The sequence below is a fragment of the Oncorhynchus clarkii genome, chromosome 4 (assembly GCF_045791955.1).
Source record: "Oncorhynchus clarkii lewisi isolate Uvic-CL-2024 chromosome 4, UVic_Ocla_1.0, whole genome shotgun sequence".
Taxonomy (NCBI): domain Eukaryota; kingdom Metazoa; phylum Chordata; class Actinopteri; order Salmoniformes; family Salmonidae; genus Oncorhynchus; species Oncorhynchus clarkii.
Window position 1 is genome coordinate 25,416,071 of NC_092150.1, and position 23,646 is coordinate 25,439,716.

Below are 23,646 nucleotides of genomic sequence, written 5' to 3' on the forward strand. Positions count from 1 at the left end.
TGTCCCGGATGTGATTATGGTGCATCAAAGTGAAAGCCATAGGAACCCCACTGGTCAACATGACCCACACTGACCAGGCTGTTTTATCATTCAATGGCTGCTTCTCTCTCATTAGCCCCAGGCATTCAGCGCCAAATGATTGAACATGGATGAATCCTGTCTACGAATGCCAAAACCTTTTTCTCTCCCACAGATGTGGTTAGATTGTGAAGACTGCAGAATCTGGTGTTATAGCACACTGTATGGCAATGTTCTTATATGTCCAGTGCCCTCAGGGCATCATATCTAAAGGACATTTGTAACAAGACTGAGAGGATTGTGAGGATTCCGCGCTTGGCGTTATGGTCCTTTTCCTCCCAATGTCACTCTCAAACAAAAAAATTGGCAGACATAATTGAAGTGGTCCTTTCTATTTTAAAGGTACATGGACTAATAGATGTTGATGTCTGTTAATTTGTGGTTCTGGTGAATGATGGAGAGGGAGTACTAATGTTCAGATTGAAAAGTGATGCAGAGTGCTGCACTAAAATTGTCCTTATTTAAAATGTTAATGAGACAGGCAGACAGGTGAATGATAAATGTACTCTCAATTTGTTCTTTTGTGTCAATGAGAGCAATTACAGACAATGTGCAGAGCTTTGAAATATGTGGTTAAAGAATGCTTTACAAGTTTAAATAGTATCAAGGGATCCAATCCATATGCATTTGTTCATATAGTAATAATGTAGGGACTAATCATGTACTGTGTATGTTTTCTTCCATTACGTATTCTTATGGTAACTTGTCTTTGAATGTCAACCCTATGATGTTTTCATCAAAATATGTTGCTTTTGAGGAAATACACTTTTCAACAAAAAGTTATTAGCATGCACACTTTTCTTCAGATGAGTTTATTAGTATGTCAAATATCATGCTCCTTCTCATACAGGTGGTGGATACAAAATAATGGCTATGGATGGTCTCTAGAATTATTTACATTTTTAGCAAACTTCTAATGACGACATTGCATCATAGACTCACTTGTCTTTGAACCATCCGTAGTAATAAATACAAAGGCACTCATTCTGCAATTAAAACGTTTTTTATCAGCCACACATGCCCTCATCAGGTTGTCATGTTCCCAAAGCAGCACTACCTGATTTCTCTCTCTTCTCAAGATGTTAGAGATTATTGCCAGTTAGCCAGAGGCCTGTGATCTATGGCAACTGTTAGGAGCTCGAGCAGGTATTACAATGCCATCAATGATTTCAAACATTATTCTCTCACTGATTTCTCAACCGCCACAAGTCAATGTATCCAGATCCATTCAGAAAGTGACAGTAATATATGTCAGGAACTAGGTCGTTTTTCCTGCTAACATTTCCCTAGTAGCAGACGACTTGTAGTCTTTTTGTAAGCTACAAGTATCGCTGAGCACATGTCTGTAGACAGATAGGTCCTCCACAGAGCCAGGGCTTTCTAAATGGCCTGATAAAAAGGGACACAGTGGGTCAGTAGCACCTGTACTGGTTGTATAAACAACATGAGGTTGGTGGCAACTTAATTGGGGAGAACAGGCTCATGGTAATGACTGGAGCAGAATGGTATCAAATAAATCAAACAAATGGTTTCAGGTGTTTGATGCCATTCCATATGCTCTGTTCCGGCTGTTATTATGTGTCGTTCTCCCCTCAGCAGCTTCCTGTGGTCTAAACTACCCTTCAGCTTTCCTATACCTCTTACCTACTATATATGGGATACATATGGGCACACTCTGTGACTGTGTATGTGACCCATTCAAAGGGTTAAAGGGACAATCTTCAATTAGGATATAACAAGATAACAGATTTTAAACACTGTGCACATTTAAACAGTAAACGTGCCATTTACATTGTGTGTTGCCTATGCTGTTATCAAACTGTGTGCTGTAGTTTATTCTAATCAATGTGAAGTTGAGACTGAGATTTGGCCTAAATATGCAGCCCTCACCCCATGCTCTGCACCTCTGGCATAGTCTTGCATACGTGAGTGTATGTGTGTTGCATGATGTGTCATGTGGTGTGTGTGCATGTGTGTGTGTATCCTAGTGAATATTTTATTCTGGATGTTACACTGTTATTCCTTCTGTGCTTCAAATGTCACAGATGACCTTAGGTTTAATCCACATGTCTACATACCTGCTCCATGTCAATCCCTCTAAGTAACCCTCCACTCTTCTCCAGCATCCTGGTTCTTTGACAATCTTATCAATCCATTTCAGGGCTATGGCTCCATCTCTAGGTCACTGTCCACATTGATGTGCATGGAAATGTATGTCTGTATCTGTCAAAACTATAGTATCTTGGTGTCCATGCTATGCAGTATTGAGATGCTAAGGAAATGGGGTAGCCTGTGTGGACGTATAATTGTCTGTCTTTTTCGGCATTTGACTTTAAATCTGTTTCTCTCAATGATTGCCTCTGTATATTGTACAATCAAACCGCTTTGTAAGACTGCTGTGTGTATTTCTTTCCACAGGTTCCCTCCTGGCAGATATGGGTTTTGGGGGTGTACTCCTCTACATGGATCCCTGTGATAGCCCCAGTGACCAGAGTCTGTGGCACAAGGCATTTGGGGTCAACCTGAATCCCCGGGTGGACTCCTCTACCCCTGGATAGCCCAGTGTTGGTGAGTGTACTGTACCCTGTCTCTGAAGATGATCCAGGATCGGTCGTGACCACAGAACACCCTAGCCTCTACACAGTACATCCTTCTCATTTTAATAGGAGCTCTGCATTCCCCCCCTCTTCTGCTTCCTCTTTAGATGCTGAGGCATTTTGCACCGAATTTGAAAGTCTAATGGACGCACAAAGTTCTCAGAGGCCCTCTGTGTTGATAATATATACTGTGTGTGTGTGTGTGTGTGTGTGTGTGTGTGTGTGTGTGTGTGTGTGTGTGTGTGTGTGTGTGTGTGTGTGTGTGTGTGTGTATGTGTGCATGCTTGTGTGTGTGTCCGGGTGGACACAACCTGAGAGAGTTTGAATAGGTAAGAGATTCAAAAGTTGCTTTGTTTGTTTGCAGATAATGACTTGACATTGAGGTCTAGGATTTACAGTAACAGTGGAAGCTGAAACTGCAAAGCCAAGAGAATGTCCAAGTAAACAATAACAGAATCTAAGATATCTGTTACAAATCCCTCAGAAATTGATACAAACATAATGCTAATACTGCAGTTCTTGGATCTGTGCATTACACATAGAGGCTCAGTGTCTTGCAACCTAAACCTGTGTTACTGATACATAAAGCAGAGGCTCTTTAAACTTCCTTACCTGTCTCATATCATATGAAAAAGAGATGGCTGCCGTGTTAGTGTTGGTGCGAGGTAAATTCACTACAGTCTCTATTATCACTCTCACTTCAGCCTGTCGCTGGGGGGCCTCCTGCTGTTTGTGTCATCATCTTTAGTAATCACTTCAGATGTCTAGCACTCCGACCAGCATGTGGCTTATCATTAAACACCAACCTGTCTTTAATGTCTCATATCATTATCGATTGTAACGACTCCAGTGTTTAACTCCTGCAGCTAGCAAAGGCCTCATATGACTTGGATTCGCTCATTAAATACCCCTCTCAGAAACCTGAGAAGATAATAATTAATTCAATAAGCATTACAATGCCATTAAGAGCATACACAGCTTCTTCTCTGCCTTGTCTTTGCCTCGTAGCTGCATAATCACAATATGATTGTTGACAAGATAATACAGAATAGTTTCTTTACTCAGTTAATTCTGAGTTTCAGTAGCCTGTGTCGCTTTCCATGGTCCTGTTCTACTGTAGTTAAAACCTCACCCCATGACTGTGGTCCTCCCTGTCTCCCTCTCTGTCTGGCCTCAGCCTCCTGGTCTGCCTGCCCTGGCTGGCTGCTGGTTGGGGATGCGTCATTACTGCTAAAGTACCTTTGTACTGCTAAGGGCCTGGGTAGCAAGGTGGCAGGACACAGATGAGGTCGCTAACAGATGTCTGGCCAGATGTTGGATGTCTGCACTCTCACCAGTACCACTGGTTGCTGCATCCCAGTGCACCCACTGGACTGGAAGATGAGCAGGAGATATGGGAGAGAGGACTCTATTAATTCTTACAGCCATACTGTCTTCCTAAAATATATACAGTTCAATAAACATGTTGAGACAATTTAGTTTTAAGTTTATAAACCATTTAAAATATCAGAATCACTTTATTTACCAAGTACATTGACATACCCTGAATTTGACTTAGTGAATAGGTGCTGCCAGCAATAGACAATGTACAAACAGAATAGAGACACCTAGATTACAGTCAACATGTCATGTACTGTCATGTTGTGTCTTGTCTCTGACCTTTCCCTTCACCCTGTCTCCCTCTGCTGGTCGTTGTTAGGTTACCTTTTCTCCCCCGCTTTCCCCCAGCTGTTCCTTGTCTCCTCTGACTACCCATTCACCCCGTTTCCCACCTGTTCCCTTTTTCCCTCTGATTAGGTCCCTATATCTCTCTCTGTTTCTGTTCCTGTCCTTGTCGGATTCTTGTTTGTTGTGTTTCATGCCTGAGCCAGACTATCGTCATGTTTGCTGTAACCTTGTCCTGTCCTGTCGGAATCTGCCGGTCTATCTGAGCCTACCTATGTTTGGTTATTAAAGAAGCTCTGTTTAAGTTAGTTCGCTTTTGGGTCCTCATTCACTCTCCATAACAGAAGAATCCGACCAAGAATGGACCCAGCGACTTCGGATCCTCTCCACTCAGCCGTCGGGATCCAGGGAGCGATGCTAGGCAGACACGAGCAGGAAGTGTCTGCTGCTCGACATGCCGTTGAGACCCTGGCCACCCAAGTCTCCAACCTCACAGAACAGGTTCACCATCTCCGCCTCGATCCACCGGCCACTTCCAGGGCTTTCGAATCTCCGGAGCCCAGAATCAATAACCCGCCGTGTTACTCTGGGGAGCCCACTGAATGCCGCTCGTTCCTCACCCAGTGTGATATTGTGTTTTCTCTCCAGCCCAACACTTACTCCAGGAGCACTGCTCGTGTCGCCTACGTCATATCTCTCCTTATTGGACGGGCTCGTGAGTGGGGCACGGCAATCTGGGAGGCAAGGGCTGAGTGTACTAACCAGTATCAGGACTTTAAGGAGGAGATGATACGGGTTTTTGATCGATCTGTTTTTGGGGAGGAGGCTTCCAGGGCCCTGTCTTCCCTATGTCAAGGCAATCGATCCATAACAGACTACTCTATTGAGTTTCGCACTCTTGCTGTCTCCAGTGGCTGGAACGAGCCGGCCTTGCTCGCTCGTCTTCTGGAGGGTCTCCGCGCAGAGGTAAAGGATGAGATTCTCTCCCGGGAGGTTCCTTCCAGCGTGGATTCCTTGATTGAACTCGCTATTCGCATTGAGCGACGGGTTGATCTTCGTCACCGAGCTCGTGGAAAGGAGCTCGCGCTCTCCGTCGCCCCCCTCTCCGCATCACTACCATCTTCCTCTGCCGGCTCGGGTGCTGAGCCCATGCAGCTGGGAGGTATCCGCATCTCGACTAAGGAGAGGGAACGGAGAATCACCAACCGCCTCTGTCTCTATTGCGGTTCCGCTGGTCATTTTGTCACTTCATGTCCAGTAAAAGGCCAGAGCTCGTCAGTAAGCGGAGGGCTACTGGTGAGCGCTACTACTCCTGTCTCTCCTTCAAGATCCTGCACTACCTTGTCGGTCCATCTACGCTGGACCGGTTCGTCAGCTTCCTGCAGTGCCTTAATAGACTCTGGGGCGGAGGGCTGTTTTATGGACGAGACCTGGGCTCGGGAACATGACATTCCTCTCAGACAGTTAAAGGAGCCCACGGCCTTGTTCGCCCTGGATGGTAGTCCTCTCCCCAGGATTCAGCGTGAGACGCTACCTTTAACCCTCACTGTTTCTGGTAATCATAGTGAAACCATTTCTTTTTTAATTTTTCGTTCACCTTTTACACCTGTTGTTTTGGGCCATCCCTGGCTAGTTTGTCATAATCCTTCCATTAATTGGTCTAGTAATTCTATCCTCTCCTGGAACGTCTCTTGTCATGTGAAATGTTTAATGTCTGCTATCCCTCCTGTTTCCTCTGTCTCTTCTTCACAGGAGGAGCCTGGTGATTTGACAGGGGTGCCGGAGGAATATCACGATCTGCGCACGGTGTTCAGTCGGTCCAGGGCCACCTCTCTTCCTCCACACCGGTCGTATGATTGTAGTATTGATCTCCTTCCGGGAACCACCCCCCCCCGGGGTAGACTATACTCTCTGTCGGCTCCCGAACGTAAGGCTCTCGAAGATTATTTGTCTGTAGCTCTTGACGCCGGTACCATAGTCCCCTCCTCCTCTCCCGCCGGAGCGGGGTTTTTTTTTGTCAAGAAGAAGGACGGGTCTCTGCGCCCCTGCATAGATTATCGAGGGCTGAATGACATAACAGTGAAGAATCGTTATCCGCTTCCTCTTATGTCTTCAGCCTTCGAGATCCTGCAGGGAGCCAGATTTTTCACTAAGTTGGACCTTCGTAACGCTTACCATCTCGTGCGCATCAGGGAGGGGGACGAGTGGAAGACGGCGTTTAACACTCCGTTAGGGCACTTTGAATACCGGGTTCTTCCTTTCGGCCTCGCTAACGCTCCAGCTGTCTTTCAGGCATTAGTCAATGATGTCCTGAGAGACATGCTGAACATCTTTGTTTTCGTTTACCTTGACGATATCCTGATTTTTTCACCGTCACTCCAGATTCATGTTCAGCACGTTCGACGTGTCCTCCAGCGCCTTTTAGAGAATTGTCTTTTTGTGAAGGCTGAGAAGTGCACTTTTCATGCCTCCTCCGTCACATTTCTCGGTTCTGTTATTTCCGCTGAAGGCATTAAGATGGATCCCGCTAAGGTCCAAGCTGTCATTGATTGGCCCGTCCCTAAGTCACGCGTCGAGCTGCAGCGCTTTCTCGGCTTCGCGAACTTCTATCGTCGTTTCATCCGTAATTTCGGTCAGGTGGCAGCTCCTCTCACAGCCCTTACTTCTGTCAAGACGTGCTTTAAGTGGTCCGTTTCCGCCCAGGGAGCTTTTGATCTCCTCAAGAATCGTTTTACATCCGCTCCTATCCTTGTTACACCTGACGTCTCTAGACAGTTCGTTGTCGAGGTTGACGCGTCAGAGGTGGGCGTGGGAGCCATCCTTTCTCAGCGCTCCCTCTCTGACGACAAGGTCCACCCATGCGCGTATTTTTCTCATCGCCTGTCGCCGTCGGAACGTAACTATGATGTGGGTAACCGCGAACTGCTCGCCATCCGGTTAGCCCTAGGCGAATGGCGACAGTGGTTGGAGGGGGCGACCGTTCCTTTTGTCGTTTGGACTGACCATAGGAACCTTGAGTACATCCGTTCTGCCAAACGACTTAATGCGCGTCAGGCGCGTTGGGCGCTGTTTTTCGCTCGTTTCGAGTTCGTGATTTCTTATCGTCCGGGCTCTAAGAACACCAAGCCTGATGCTTTGTCTCGTCTCTTCAGTTCTTCAGTAGCCTCCACTGACCCCGAGGGGATTCTCCCTGAGGGGCGTGTTGTCGGGTTGACTGTCTGGGGAATTGAGAGGCAGGTAAAACAAGCGCTCACTCACACTCCGTCGCCGCGCGCTTGTCCTAGGAACCTTCTTTTCGTTCCCGTTCCTACTCGTCTGGCCGTTCTTCAGTGGGCTCACTCTGCCAAGTTAGCCGGCCACCCTGGCGTTCGGGGTACGCTTGCTTCCATTCGCCAGCGTTTTTGGTGGCCCACCCGGGAGCATGACACGCGTCGTTTCGTGGCTGCTTGTTCGGTCTGCGCGCAGACTAAGTCCGGTAACTCTCCTCCTGCCGGCCGTCTCAGGCCGCTTCCTATTCCCTCTCGACCGTGGTCTCACATCGCCTTAGATTTTGTCACCGGACTGCCTTCGTCAGCGGGGAAGACTGTTATTCTTACGGTTGTCGATAGGTTCTCTAAGGCGGCTCATTTCATTCCCCTTGCTAAGCTTCCTTCTGCTAAAGAGACGGCACAAATCATCATCGAGAATGTTTTCAGAATTCATGGCCTTCCGTCAGACGTCGTTTCGGACAGAGGTCCGCAATTCACGTCTCAATTTTGGAGGGAGTTTTGCCGTTTGATTGGGGCTTCCGTCAGTCTCTCTTCCGGCTTTCACCCCCAGTCTAACGGTCAAGCAGAACGGGCCAATCAGACTATTGGTCGCATCTTACGCAGTCTTTCTTTTCGTAACCCTGCGTCTTGGTCAGAACAGCTCCCCTGGGCAGAATACGCCCACAACTCGCTTCCTTCGTCTGCGACCGGGCTATCTCCTTTTCAGAGTAGCCTCGGGTACCAGCCTCCGCTGTTCTCATCTCAGTTCGCCGAGTCCAGCGTCCCCTCCGCTCAGGCTTTTGTCCAACGTTGCGAGCGCACCTGGAAGAGGGTCAGGTCTGCACTTTGCCGTTATAGGACGCAGACTGTGAGGGCTGCTAATAAGCGTAGAACTAAGAGTCCTAGATATTGTCGCGGTCAGAGAGTTTGGCTCTCCACTCAGAACCTTCCCCTTAAGACGGCTTCTCGCAAGTTGACCCCGCGGTTCATTGGTCCGTTCCGTATTTCTCGGGTCATTAATCCTGTCGCAGTTCGACTTCTTCTTCCGCGATACCTTCGTCGCGTCCACCCGGTCTTCCATGTCTCCTGCATCAAGCCCGTCCTTCGCGCCCCCGCTCGTCTTCCCCCCCCCCCCCCCATCCTTGTCGAGGGCGCACCCATCTACAGGGTCCGTAGAATTTTGGACATGCGTCCTCGGGGCCGTGGTCACCAGTACCTCGTAGATTGGGAGGGGTACGGTCCTGAGGAGAGGAGTTGGGTTCCCTCTCGGGACGTGCTGGACCGTGCGCTGATCGAGGATTTCCTCCGTTGCCGCCAGGTTTCCTCCTCGAGTGCGCCAGGAGGCGCTCGGTGAGTGGGGGGGTACTGTCATGTACTGTCATGTTGTGTCTTGTCTCTGACCTTTCCCTTCACCCTGTCTCCCTCTGCTGGTCGTTGTTAGGTTACCTTTTCTCCCCCGCTTTCCCCCAGCTGTTCCTTGTCTCCTCTGACTACCCATTCACCCCGTTTCCCACCTGTTCCCTTTTTCCCTCTGATTAGGTCCCTATATCTCTCTCTGTTTCTGTTCCTGTCCTTGTCGGATTCTTGTTTGTTGTGTTTCATGCCTGAGCCAGACTATCGTCATGTTTGCTGTAACCTTGTCCTGTCCTGTCGGAATCTGCCGGTCTATCTGAGCCTACCTATGTTTGGTTATTAAAGAAGCTCTGTTTAAGTTAGTTCGCTTTTGGGTCCTCATTCACTCTCCATAACACAACATACAGAATATGCAATATAAATACAGTAAACAGAAAACAGAACTCTGGAGTATCAACTGATTTACAGTGGGGATTTACAATTTATAGAGAGGATATATCTATATATGAATAGGGAGGGATGCTACCATGAAAAAATATATATAGTGCTTATACAAAAGAGTTTTCCATTACATAGACTGACCAGGTGAATGCTGTGAACCCTTATTTTTTTAAATGTTATTTTACTAGGCAAGTCAGTTAAGACCAAATTCTTATTTTCAATGACAACCTAGGAACAGTGGGTTAACTACCTTGTTCAGGAGCAGAACGACAGACTTGTACCTTTTGATTACTAGTCCAATGCTCTAACCACTAGGCTACCTGCAACCCCAAATTGATCTCACTTGTTAAATCCACTTCAACCAGTGTAGATGAAGGGGAGGAGACAGTAAAATAAGGATTTTTAAACCTTGAGACATGGATTGTGTATGTGTGCCATTCAGAGTTTGAATGGGCAAGACAAAATATTTAAGTTCCTTTGAATGGGGTATGGTAGAAGGTGCCAGGTGCACCAGTTTGTGTCAAGAACTGCAACGCTGCTGAGTTTCACGCTCAACAGTTTCCTTTGTGTATCAAGAATGATTCACCACCCAAAGGACATCCAGCAAACTTGCATTGGGGTCAACATGGGCCAGCATCGCTGTGGAATGCTTTCGACACCTTGTAGACTCCATGACGCCGACTAATTGAGGCTGTTCTGAGGGCAATATTGGATAGGTGTTCCTAATGTTTGGTATATAGTTGTACATAGTGCCATTGCAGTACAGTTATTAGTATTACAGTCTATTTTCTCCAGTCTATTTTTGCTTTGATTCCTTTGTTCATTATTTGGCATATCAGCCATCTTGTTTTTTTTATTTGAGAAATCCTTAGTGTTGTTCTCTGTGCTGTATTGTCACATGCCTGCTGGGACAGGCAAAGTAAATCAAAGCACTGTCTTTTGAAACATGCTGTTTCTCAGTTCCCCTCTGAATGCGAAAGCTGCGGTTACTCACACAGGGGGAGCATGTGTAGGGAGGGAAATTGAGACATATCTGCCAAGACCCACCAAGCAAATTGTGTTTGCTTAGATATCTACAGCAGGTAATCCGGAGCTGCTTTACATTACAGTGGCATGGAATTCATTCCTGCACTGAGAGTTGTATTTGTGCTTTGATATCAATGGCTTGGGTGTGTTCTGAGGGCATGTTGTGTGCAGTGCATATCTCTCACACAGTGACAGACAGACAGTGTACCTGAACCAAATGCACAGAATATGTGCCCATTCAGACTCTTCCCGAGTTTTAAAGGGACATGTTTTGACATTTATTTCAAGAGCACAATCTTTCCATGAACTGAACTGATGACTGGGTAGAAAACAAAACATAACAAAAGAACAACAAAGGCTGCTGCGGCCACCTGAATATTTATATGAGAGGTAATGTCTTTTGCCAAGCTGTAGGCCCTGGTAGCAAAGCAATTTCCTCACCCATTTGATTCAGTTGCCGTTTTATTTGTGTTGTTTGGTTTGGATGAATTTCCCAGCTCTGTTCACCAAATGATGACTGCTGCAGGCCATAAAAATGTCTGTGTGCATTAAAGCCCCACTCTCTTTATTAGCTGACTGTTGTGCTTTTGGAGAGGGGGGGGTAATGATTTCATAATTGCATTAACCTTTAAAGTGACGCTGACTTTCCCTCTCTTCTCTCTCTTCCTCCTCCTCCATTTCTGAGATAGCAGCACCGAACGGGGAACTTCAAACCATTTTTAAATGTTAATTTGAAGTCGTTGACAGGTGGGTCTATTCACATGGAAAGAATTGTGTCCCTTGGGTTATTTAGAAACCTTGTTGAAGTCAAAAGAAGCATTTGAATAGAAATTTAGTCATTTGCATATTTATTTAAATATGCGGCTGCTATGGGACCAATGTTGCAGGCTTTAATGAACAAATGGCTGCCATCACTATCCGGGAGGTATGCGTCCTCCGTGCAATGTCACTCATGGCCAGCACAATGTGTCTCACCTCTTCCCCCGGTGTGGCTCTCTCCTCCGAGCTACTCTTTTCTCTACTAACCACAGCCAAGGATTGGGATGATAAGTCACTGAACATATTGTCAATTTGCAGTTTAAACATGTATTTACTTGTGAGTGATAACTGGATTTCATACCAGGTGAATGGTTTACTACTTCCATGAAGGTGATTGCAAGACCATATACATTCAGTCGGACACCTTCACACCTGTGGGTTATAAGCTTTGTTATGCCCAATTGTCTTTTTAATTAAACAATGCTTACTATGGAGTGTCAAAGCACTGCATTTGCATGTGTTGGAGTTGCATAATGCATGGAGGTTAAAGCTTTAAAAGCTTTCTCTTTGATTTATTAATGCCTTCTGCAGATATAAGTGGATTCGTTTTCAAATGGGATAGTGCATGTACACGAATTCACACTATTCTATCTAAGGGTTATATCTACATTAAATATATAATAGAGATTTAACATTGTTGGATATTTAGTGACGGAATATAATTTTCCTCACCCCAAATGGCCAAACAGCTTTCACACTGTCGGAGTTGCGGATCGAATTGATAGTAGAAGCACACAGTCTTCTGTTTTTTATAATTCATCATATATGTAATTTTCATCACTTTGCCTTGAAGCCCATTGAGTGGAGATAATGTCTTGATTTAGGTGTAAAAATAAGTCATTTGGAAATCCACTGACATTCACCATCCTCCTCAAACTTATAGAACTGCATACGTACAATGCTATATCTGCTGCTGTGACAAGTCATGGTCATTAGAAACCTGTCAATGGATATTCATTTGTGTGTGTGTGTGTGTGTGTGTGTGTGTGTGTGTGTGTGTGTGTGTGTGTGTGTGTGTGTGTGTGTGTGTGTGTGTGTGTGTGTGTGTGTGTGTGTGTGTGTGTGTGTGTGTGTGTGTGTGTGTGTGTGCGTGCGTGCATGCGTGTGCATGTTTGTGTGTATGACTCATGAATGCACAAGAAGGGAACCTGATATTGCACTGTGTGTGCATGCGAGCGTGCCTGCCTATGACTGATAAATGCACTAGAGTGGATTTGGGGTTGCACTGTACTTGATTGGACTTAATATTCATAAGGGCATTCCCTGGTTCACAGTGTCTAGCTTTCCCTTTTTAGCTCCATTCCAATGTTAAACCTATGAGCATTGAATGTGAAATCAAGCTTCAAATTGGCTTGTCTTCCTCAGCCTTCATACGAGGAATAGGAATTAACAGATATGCAAATGCCACACAGTGTATATTTTACTCGGTATAGCAGTGTGGAGCTTATGTCAATACATTTGCCAACGCTTATGTCAATACATTAAATTACTTTGGAAAAGATGAGTGTCACAGGATTGATTCTTATGTCAAAACATTGCAGTCAATGAGAAAAGGTGAGTCAACCAGTGCCAATACCTATGTCAATATACTAAATTGGAAAAGATGAGTGTCACAAGGTTGATGCTTATGTCAAACATCGCAGTCAATGAGAAAAGATGAGTGTCACGCACTGTCAACGCTTATATCAATACATTCAATTAAATAGGAAAAGATGAGTGTCACAGGATTGATGCTTTTGTCAATACATTTCCAGTCAATGGAACTAGATGACTGTCAACCAATTCACACTTATGGATATACATTCCGGTCAATGGGAAATGCTGAAAAGACAGGCAGGCAGACAGACAAAAATAGTTTCAAGTCAATCCCACATTTTTTCCCCAATATGCTCATCAGAATTCATTCAAATAAGGCTCTTATTTCTAAAACTGCAAGACCTTTGTTTCCAATGGAGGTCAAAAATGTTTTTGGTTCAATTGACTTAAAATGTCATATACCAGGTTATGAGTTTCAAAAATTGACCTTTCTACAGAGGATGGAAGAAAGTGTTTTTGTATAACTGCAGGGAAAGAATGAAGCACCATGTTGAGGATGAAATAAGGCCTTTCCTGTTGCCACAGTAAGCTAAACCTCAACATAGGACATCTGTATAAGGTCACGATGGGTTTTGTGGGAGGACGGTTAAGTAGCTAAATCGCAGTCCATGGGTGCGTACTGGTTATGTGAGGGCTGTAGGTAATGCTTTTCTATGGGAAAAAAAGGCCTTGTTCTCTGTGGGACCAAGTTTTCTCTATGAAGAGTTAATTTCACACGGTCAGCTTATGTTCATAGGGAGCATCTGTTGAACGATCCCATACCTGAATTTAGTTTCTAGCCTCAACCGTTCTGCCTATGTCACTCAAACACACATTAACTATAGGTCACACTTCATGTGAGGCCGACCTTTCTGCAATGTGGTTTGAGGTGGGGCGAATTAATTAATTGTTAATTAGGGTTATTTCAAGGGTTAAGGCCCTAACCCTAACTCTAGTTTCATGTTCACATCCTAGCTCAAACCTAAACCTAGCCTCAACCATAGCTTCATATCCACTCCTGGCTTAACTCAAACCCTAACTCTAGCTTCATGTTCACATCCTGGCTCAACCTTAAACCTAGCCTCAACCTCACCCTCTGCGGGATGTGAAGAAACCGGAATTATCTGGTTTTCAGGGTTACGGTTTCTTCAACCTAGCTTTCTTGTCCCCTGAAAACCCCCCAAAGCATTTTTGAACTCCATTGGACACAATGGTCTTGCAGTTCTAGGAACTAACATAATTGTTAGAATGAATTCTGAAGAGGATATTTGTCAATTTTTTTTAGACCAATTTGAAACGGTCTGTCTTTCTGTCTGCGTCTGTCTGTCATCCTGTTTATCTGTCTGCCTGTTTGCTTGTCCGTCCAGCCGCCCATTGAATGCAATGTATTGGCATAAGCATCATTGGTTAATCTTTTCCCATTGAATGAAAATGTATTGGCATAAACTTAAAATTGGTTGACACATCTTTTAACATTGACTGCGATGTATTAACATAAGCATAAACTTTGTGACACTCATATTTTACTATTGAATGCAATGAATTGACCTAAGCGTAAATTGGTTGACATGCATCCTTTCCCATTGAATTCAATGTATGTTAACGTCTGCGTCAATTGGTTGACATGCATATTTTCCCATTGAATGCAATGCGTTGACATAAACGTCAATTGGTTGATGCTTATTTTTCCCAACTGGCACTGCATAGCCTGCTGGGAGCATGGCCAGTTGACATAAGCGTAAATCGATTGATGCCTAATCTTTTGCAAAAAGGTGACAGGATGAGGCTGATAATGGGCTGGACAGTCAATGCATGAATGTAAAGATACATCAAGTCAAATTTTGTACCGAATACAACAGTTGTAATCCTTACTTACAAGCCCTTAACTAACAATGCAGATTTTTTTTTAAAGAAAATATTAGCATTTCAAAATTTAAATAATATAATGTAAGAAAAAAGGTAACACAATAAAATAACAATAATGAGGCTATTTGCAGGGGGTACCGGTACCGAGTCAATGTGCTGTGGTACAGGTTAGTTGGGGTAATGGAGGTAATATATACATGTAAGTAGAGGTAAAGTGACTATACAGAGATAATAAAAAGCAAGTAGCAGTAGTGTAAAAAAGGGGGTCAATGCAAATAGTCTGGATAGCTGTTTAATAAATTATTTAGCAGTCTAATGGCTTGGGGGTAGGAACTGTTAATTTGGACCTAAACTTGGCGCTCCGGTACTGCTTGCGATGTGGTAGCAGGGAGAACATTCTGTGACCAGGGTGGCTGGAGTCTTCGACAATTTTTAGGGCATTCCTCTGACACTGCCTGGTATAGAGGCCCTGGATGGCAGGAAGCTTGCCCCCAGTTATATACTGGGCCGTATGCACTACCCTCTGTAGCGTCTTGTAATCGAATGCTGAGCAGTTGCCATACCAATTTTTGATGCAACCAGTTAGGATGCTCTCGATGGCGCAGCTGTAATTTATGAGATATCACCTCACTTTTAGCACAAAAATCCCCTTAGCAAGTTGGTTTCAAAGGTAAATAATGGAAAACATTGAAACAGATGAACATATCAGTGAGTTTTCAATTAATCTCAGTAAATATGTTTACTGTAACGATAGGCACATATGCAGTGTACATATGTAGAATCTTAATTTGACCAATATTGTTAGAGCAAAATAATCCTGCAACAACAGGATTTGAATGTTTAGTCCATATTGTTTCTTGATCAGTGGCCAAAAGTAGCCTACATGAAAAGTGCAATACTGTTAGTATAACCGTGTCTTATAACCGCTTCTTGTGGCATGCATTGAAACGCTTTGCTTTCTTTTGCAAAATAACTATGAATTTACTAACTTGTTTAAAAAAAAATGTCAACATATAAAACCATACTAAGGTGTGGGATGTTCACTGTATTACAAGGAACAACTAGAAGCTCTATTTCGCTTCAGCAGTTGGCATGTCCGTCCACAATTCACCTGTGGGAACATGGCGGCTCTCAACATCCGACAACAGAAAGAGTTGGCCGCTACTATCTGAGAGATTGTTCGTGAGGAAATTACCTCTGCCCTCGACTTGCAATTATAACCGGTAAATTAATCTCTTGCACTGCTCACTTCCACTCAACTAAAGTGGAGACAGCGGCCTGTGTGACAGAGAAGCGACTCCATGACCTGGAAACAGTGCGAACTAAGCTGGAAGGGGAAATCAATCTCCTAAAAATGTAAAATAATTTGAAAATCATTCCCATAAATTCAATGTGCGGATCACAGGACTTGAAACTGGTGTGGAAGTGGGAAACCCAACTTCCTTCATGAGCAATCTTTTCTGTGGACTGTTTGGGTTGGAGAAGATGGATCCCAATCCGTTGATAAACACTGCGCACCGCATGGGTCCTCGCCACAAAGGATCTCGTTGAATGATCTTGCGAAGCCACAGTTTTGAAGTCAAACAACTAATTATTCGCCTAACAGCAGAATTTGGGGCTCAGATATATGCAGAAAAGAGGATCAGCATCTACCCAGACCTGAGTGCCAAACTGCTGAAACAGAGGGCGACCTACAATGAGGTGAGATCTCAGCTACGCAAGCTAAACCCGTGATGTGGCTTTATCCAACCAGCAAAACTCCTATTGACCTTACAAAATACAACACATGTTTTCACTACCAAGGAGGCTCAATACTAGTTCGAGAAGCACATCAAGCACAACTTACAAGGGGACAAGCCGACAGATCTAGGCTAACCCCAATTTGTCTGGCTCAATATTCAGGTATGCTATGATGCTCTTCATGAGGACTCCCCCGCAGTTGGATAAAAGGAACACTTATTATTGCTGAACATTGGACTTTGTTATTATATTGCCTATAGTCCAGGACATTTAGATAATTATGACACCATGCCAAAAAATTAACAATGGAAAATATATAGTGTCATACAGACTGGGGCTGCTTCCTTGCGGGGCTACAGCACATTGCATCCCGATATGGGCTAAATATGTCAATATAAATTGGAAGCTATTACCATTCTTTTTTTATTGTACTACTGTTTAGGGTAGATGGCAAATCCCATATGGGCTACCACACAATTATTTTTTGTTTGTTTCTTCTTCCTGTTGAATGTGGTTTCCCCTCCATCTAAAGCTAGTGAATTCATCTTCCATGGAGGACTTGGCCTGCAGGCCATGATTCATTATTGTGAAGATCTAGACCATAGACTGCATTTCTTGCACATATCCTTTCAGAACTGTTTTGGACTAAATTCTTCTTTAATAGCCTATTAATAAGGTCCTCACCTTAAAAGGTACCTAAAGTGCAGCGTATCAAAATACTGAGATATTTGTAAATCCGTTTTTTTTAGGGGGCTGCAATCACAGATTGAACCTTTATGGCTCTAAAATGTCCATCTGTTCAGCCATAAGGTTATATCTAAAACTTCTGAATTTGACATGGTCTGTTTTTAAGAAAACTTTTTCTACTTGAATACATAAATGATAGAATAACACTATTTTGCGAAGAAAATGTCAGAGCACATCATCAAATTCATTAAGAAATGCACCATGATCATTAGACAAAGTACAGTCATTACTGAACAACGACGTGACAACATCATTTGCTTTAAGATTTCTGACAGTGTTGTTTTTTTCCTTGTGTGCCATTATTGCTGGCTAGACTAGCCTAGACCATACTTAGGTGGAGAAAGTTTGGGGTCACTTAGAAATGTCCTTGTTTTTGAAAGAAAGAATGTGCTTTTGTCCATTAAAATAACATCAAATTGATCAAAACTACAGTGTAGACATTGTTAATGTTGTAAATTACTATTGTAGCTGGAAACGGCTGATTTTTTAAAATTGAATATCTACGTACACAGGCTTACAGAGGCCCATTATCAGCAACCATCACTCCTGTGTTCCAATGGCAAGTTGTGTTAGCTAACTCAAGTTTATAATTTTAAAAGGCTAATTCATCATTAGAAAACCCTTTTGCAATTATCTTAGCATAGTTGAAAACTGTTGTCCGGATTAAATAAGCAATAAAACTGGCAGTCTTTAGAGTAATTGAATATCTGGAGCGTCAGCATTTGTGGGTTCGATTACAGGCTCTAAATGGCCAGAAACAAAGAAATCTATTCTGAAACTTGTCAGTCTCTTCTTGTTCTGAGAAATGAAGGCTATTCTATGTGAGAAATTGCCAAGAAACTGAAGCTCTCATACAACGCTGTGTACTACTCCCTTCACAGAACAACGCAAACTGGCTCTAAACAGAATAGAAAGAGGAGTGGGAGGCCCTGGTGCACAACTGAGCAAGAGGAAAAGTACATTAGGGTGTCTAGTCTGAGAAACAGACACCTCACAATTCCTCAACTGGCAGCTTCATTAAATAGTACCCGCAAAACACCAGTCTCAACGTCAATAGTGAAGAGGCGAATCGAGATGCTGGCCTTCATACATCATTAATTATTATTATTTTTAAATTCCATAAAGACAAAGTGAAAACTTTTAGAAATGTTTGCAAATGTATTGAAAATTAAAAACAGAATTTACATACGTATTCACACCCCTGTCATGACTCTCCTGTGAGGATCCAAGAATCAGGTTACAGTGGATCAGCGTTCAATACAGCCCCCTCAGTCCGCACATGTGGGGAGGGATTGATGTGGGGTTTTTATGACACCTAACGTCGGTCATAAATTGTAATGCAGTGGACCGACTCCTTTCTGGTTTGTAGTTTGGTTGATAGAATGAATTTGTGTTCCAGAAGAGTTTGCCTACAGCTCTACCTGGCGACCATCCACCCGGCTCCTTCGGGGCATGAGAGTGTGTCCGCCCTAGTCTCCTGCCTCAGGCTAAGCCCTGGAGTGGGCCAACGCCATATGAAGTGAGGGAGACGCGGCGTTGGACCATTACGCAGAGTTCACCTGCCGCTTTCGGGCAGTGTTCGACCATCCGCCTGAGGGTTGAGCGGCGGGTGAGCGTCTGTTCCACCTGAGGCAGGGGATGAGGAGCGCGCAGGATTTCGCCTTGGACTTCCGGACCCTGGCCGCCAGTGCAGGATGAAACGACAGGGCCCTGATCGATCACTACAGGTGAAGTCTGCGCGAGGACATCTGTCGGGAGTTGGCCCGTCGAGACACCACCCTCACATTGGACCAGCTGGTGGACATGTCCATCCGGCTGGACAACTTGCGGATGTCCGGATCAGGACTTGTCAGTTCCATCCCCCAGCACCTCCGCTCCGACGACAATGGAGCTGGGAGGTGCTGCACTTCGGGTGACCGGAGGAGGGGCCATTCCCTGCACCATCTGTGGCCACAGAGGGCACACTGCTGGTCCGTGCTGGGGGGGGGTCGAGGCAGCAGCCAGGGCACTATCACCCCAGGTGAGTCGGCACCAGGCTTCACCCAGAGCCCCCTGTTGCTCACACATATGTGTTTATTTCACTTCCTGAGTTTTCCCTGCATTCCCAGCATAAGGCGCAAGTAGATTCAGGCGCAGCTGGGAATTTTATTGACCGTTCATTTGCACTTAGCTTCTTTGGGAACGGGAGGCAGTATTGAGTAGCTGGGATGAATAAGGTGCCCAGAGTAAACTGCCTGCTACTCAGGCCCAGATGCTAGAATATGCATATAATTAGTAGATTTGGATAGAAAACACTCTAACGCCCGAACAAAAAGTAGGTATTTGGACATTAAGATGAACTTTATTGAACAAAACACACATTTATTGTCTAACATGGAGTCCTGGGAGTGCCATCCGGTGAAGATCATCAGAGGTTAGTGATTCATTTTAACGCTATTTCTGTCTTTTGTAACATCTCTCCTTCTTTGGAAAATGGCTGTATGGTTTTCTGTGACTGGGCGCTGACCTAACATAATCTCAAAGTGTGTTTTCGCCGTAAAGCCTTTTTGAAATCTGACACTGTGGCTGGATTAACAATACTTTTTTCTTTAAAATGGCGTTTAACACTTGTATGTTTGAGGAATTTTATTTATGAGATTTCTGTTGTTTGAATTTGGCGCCCTGCAATTTCACTGGCTGTTGGCGAGGTGGGACGCTACCGTCCCACATATCCCAGAGAGGTTAGTTTAGGGATTCCCCTTGCTCCTTTGGATATGCCACCGCTTAACTTTCCCTGTGCATGCCCTAGATAGTCGACCATTAGGGTCAGGGCTGATTAGGGAGTCCACCGCTCCACTTGACATGGTTACACAGGAGGGTCATAAGGAGAGAATCAGTCTCTTCCTTATTGATTCTCCTGTGTTTCCTGTGGTGCTGGCCCGTCATGACCCCACTATTTTGTGGCAACAGAGGGCTCTCAAGGGGTGGTTATGAGAGTGCTCAGGGAGGTGTGCGGGGGTTTCCATCGGTGCGACTACGGTGGAGACTCCAGTCCAGGTCTCCACCGTGCGCATCCCTCAGAATATGCCATTTTGGCTCTCGCCTTCTGTAAGAAGAGGGCGACTAAATTACCACCTCATCAACGGGGGGATTGTGCGATAAATCTCCTGGTAGACGCAGTACTTCCCAGGAGCCACGTGTATCCTCTGTCACAGGAGGAGACGGTGGCTATGGAAACATACTGTATGTCTCCGAATCCCTGTGGCGAGGATACATTCGGCCCTCCACTTCACCTGCCTCCTCAAGTTTATTTTTTGTAAAGAAGAAGGATGGGGGTCTGCGCCCGTGTATTGACTATCGAGGGATCAATCAGATCACTGTGATGTATAGCTGCCTCTCATAGTCAGTGTGATTGAGTCAATGCACGGGTCGCGCTTTTCACAAAATTGGATCTCAGGAGTGCTTACAACCTGGTGCGTATCCGGGAAGGGGACGAGTGGAAGACTGCATTAAGTACCACCTCAGGGCACTGAGTACCTCGTCATGCCGTACGGTTTGATGATTAATTGGCCGACTCCCATCACGGTTAAGGCAGTGCAGCGGTTTCTAGGTTTCGCCAACTACTGCAGGAGGTTTATCCGGAGTTTTGGTCAGGTAGCAGCTCCCATTACCTCACTGCTGAAGGGGGGACCAGTGCGGCTGCAGTGGTCGGCTGAGACGGACAAGGCTTTTGGTCACCAGAAGCCTCTGTTTACAGTCGCAGCGGAGAGTTAAATAATAATAAATTCAAATTGATCAGCAACATTAACTCAGGAGCACAATATATGAAACACTTTGACCTATAAAACAAAAATGAATAAAACAATTTGTGATGATTTTTTTAAATCAAAATGAGGAAGTCAGGATTAATGGCTACAATGAGCACGTTCTGCAGAGCACAGCTTTTCGAAGCGGGGTTTGAAGCATGATACGGCAACTCTCAGCTCCTGCTCAATGTTTAGCTGGGACCCGTACTTGGTCTTCAATGCAGCAATAGCAGAGAAGCCAGTCTCAAAAAGATAAGCTGATGGAGCCGCGCGTCAAGGGGGGTACTGTCATGACTTCCGCCGAAGTCGGTCCCTCTCCTTGTTCGGGCGGCGTTCGGCGGTCGACATCACTGGCTTTCTAGCCACTGCCGATACACTTTTCATTTTCCATTTGTTCTGTCTTTGTCATATCACACCTGGCTTCACATAATCAATTACTTGTTTATTATTTAACCCCCTGTTCTACATGTTGTATTTGTGAGTGATTGTTTGTTGTATTGTGGTCCGTCTTTGTGTGGCCGTATATATTACGTGTTATGTTTGAATTTTTTAGTAAATTATTTTATTACTCATATCTGCTGTCCTGCACCTGACTCATCTCACCAGCTATGCACAGACGCCTTTACACTATCCAAGCCCAGAGAGCGTATCAGCATGGCGTAAACACCCCCTTTATACGCGGGAGTTTAAAAAATGTAGTTAAGAATTAACATATCAGACTAAAACGGATGATAGTCATGACCCCGGAACGCAACACGAGGTTGATGACAAAAGAACCTCTAACAATCCAATGTTACAGTTGAGTAGCTGTATCTAAGAAGGTGAATTTAAGTAGCACCATCTGGTTATTCTCTTCAAATCATCGTTGCCTACGCTGTGTTCATCACCACTCTGGGATCATCGACACGGCTTATTAACCATCCTCAGGACACCACTCTTCCAGAACGAGTGCATTTAAACAGACAACTAAGAAGAAGGACATTGTGGCCTTTTGCGGACAATCAGAGACTTACACCTGAGTATGAAGGAGAAGGCCATCAGAAATAAGGAGGCCCGATCTAACCTTTCTCACCAAGCTGAACTCTGCCCACGAAGGCCTGCGCCCAACAGAGATACCCAACGAAGACCTTCAACACGTAAAAACATGCATGACTTCTTTCCCAAAAGAGCAGCAGTTTGGGGCAAGGTATTAGGGCTACTGTAAGCGTCTCTCTCTCTCGCATCATATTGTGTTAGTCTGCTAGGGACCTGTTGTCATCGTATAAAATGTCTAATTAATAACCTATACTGTGTGTATCCTATGTTATCATTTAGTTTGTTAGTAAATAAATAATCAAATCAATTTGTGTGGTACAGATAAGGAAATTATTACTTAGTGACTGTTATGATATCTATATATTCTTGAGTTAATTTGGGAGATGGTAACTCGTAAACAACTTTTCCCGTGGTGCCCCAAATTCTTAATGAGTTAATTGTTACAGAATTAATTTATTCTAATAAGGATTAAACATAGTAGGTAATTATTCGATGAATAAAAGTCATCACATTAATGATAGTCACATCACGACACCCCTGAGTCAATACTTTGTCGAATCACCTTTGGCTGTGCTATCATAGCATTTCTAGGTAACATAGGTATGTTACTGTGATTCTTTTCAATTAAAATGATCCAAAATGATCTAAAATAGCTTATTAGTAAAGAGACATTTCTCAGGCAAGAATTTAACTAGGAATGTCTTAGAGTGATCTGAATGGCTTGTGGGAAAACTAAAAACTAGTGGTGATGTCACCAGGCAGGCCAAAATTCAAACCTACCAAAACAGGCTGAAATTTCAGGCGGTCTTTTCAAATGTAGTGCCTTCAAAAAGTATTCATACCCATTGACTTATTCCACATTTGAATTCAACATTTATTAATTCGATTTTTCTACACACAATACTCCATAATGACATAGTGAAAACATGTTTTTAGAAATCTAATGTACGCAAGTATTCACACCACTGAGTCAATACTTTGTAGAAGTGCCTTTGGCTATAATTACAGCTGTGAGTCTTTCTGGGTAAGTCTCTAAGAGCTTTCCACAACTGGATTGTGCAACATTGGCCCATTATTCTTTTCAAAATTCTCACGCTCTGTCATATTGGTTGTTAATCTTGGCTAGACAACCATTTTCAGGTCTTGTCATAGATATTCAGGTACATTTAAGTCAAAAATGTAACTTGGCCACTCAGACACATTCACTGTCTTCTTGGTAAGCAACTCCAGTGTAGATTTGGCCTTGTGTTTAGGTTATTGTGCTGCTGAAAGGTCAAATAATCTCCCAGTGTCTGGTGCAAAGTAGACTGAATTAGGTTTTCCTCTAGGATTTTGCCTGTGCTTAGCTTCATTCCGTTTATTTTTTATCCTGAAAAACTTCCCAGTCTTAACATGATGCAGCCACCACTATGCTTGAAAATATGGAGAGTGGTACTAAGTCATATTTTGTGTTGGATTTTGCCCAAACATAACTTTTTGTCCTGATTACAAGGCATTACTTGCTTTGCTTCATTTGTTTGCAGTATTACTTTAGTGCCTTGTTGCAAACAGGATACATGTTTTGAAATATTTGTATTCTGTACAGGTTTTCTTCTTTTCCCCCTGTCAATTAGGTTAGTATTCTGAAATAATTATAATGTTGTTGATCCATCCTCAGTTTTTGCCTATCAC

The 23,646-nt window shown here is 44.1% G+C and overlaps 1 pseudogene; it reads left to right on the plus strand.

Annotated features, from left to right (window-relative positions):
• LOC139407953 (inactive N-acetylated-alpha-linked acidic dipeptidase-like protein 2) overlaps positions 1–23,646 on the plus strand; it is a 195,844-nt pseudogene that overhangs the window by 157,560 nt on the left and 14,638 nt on the right.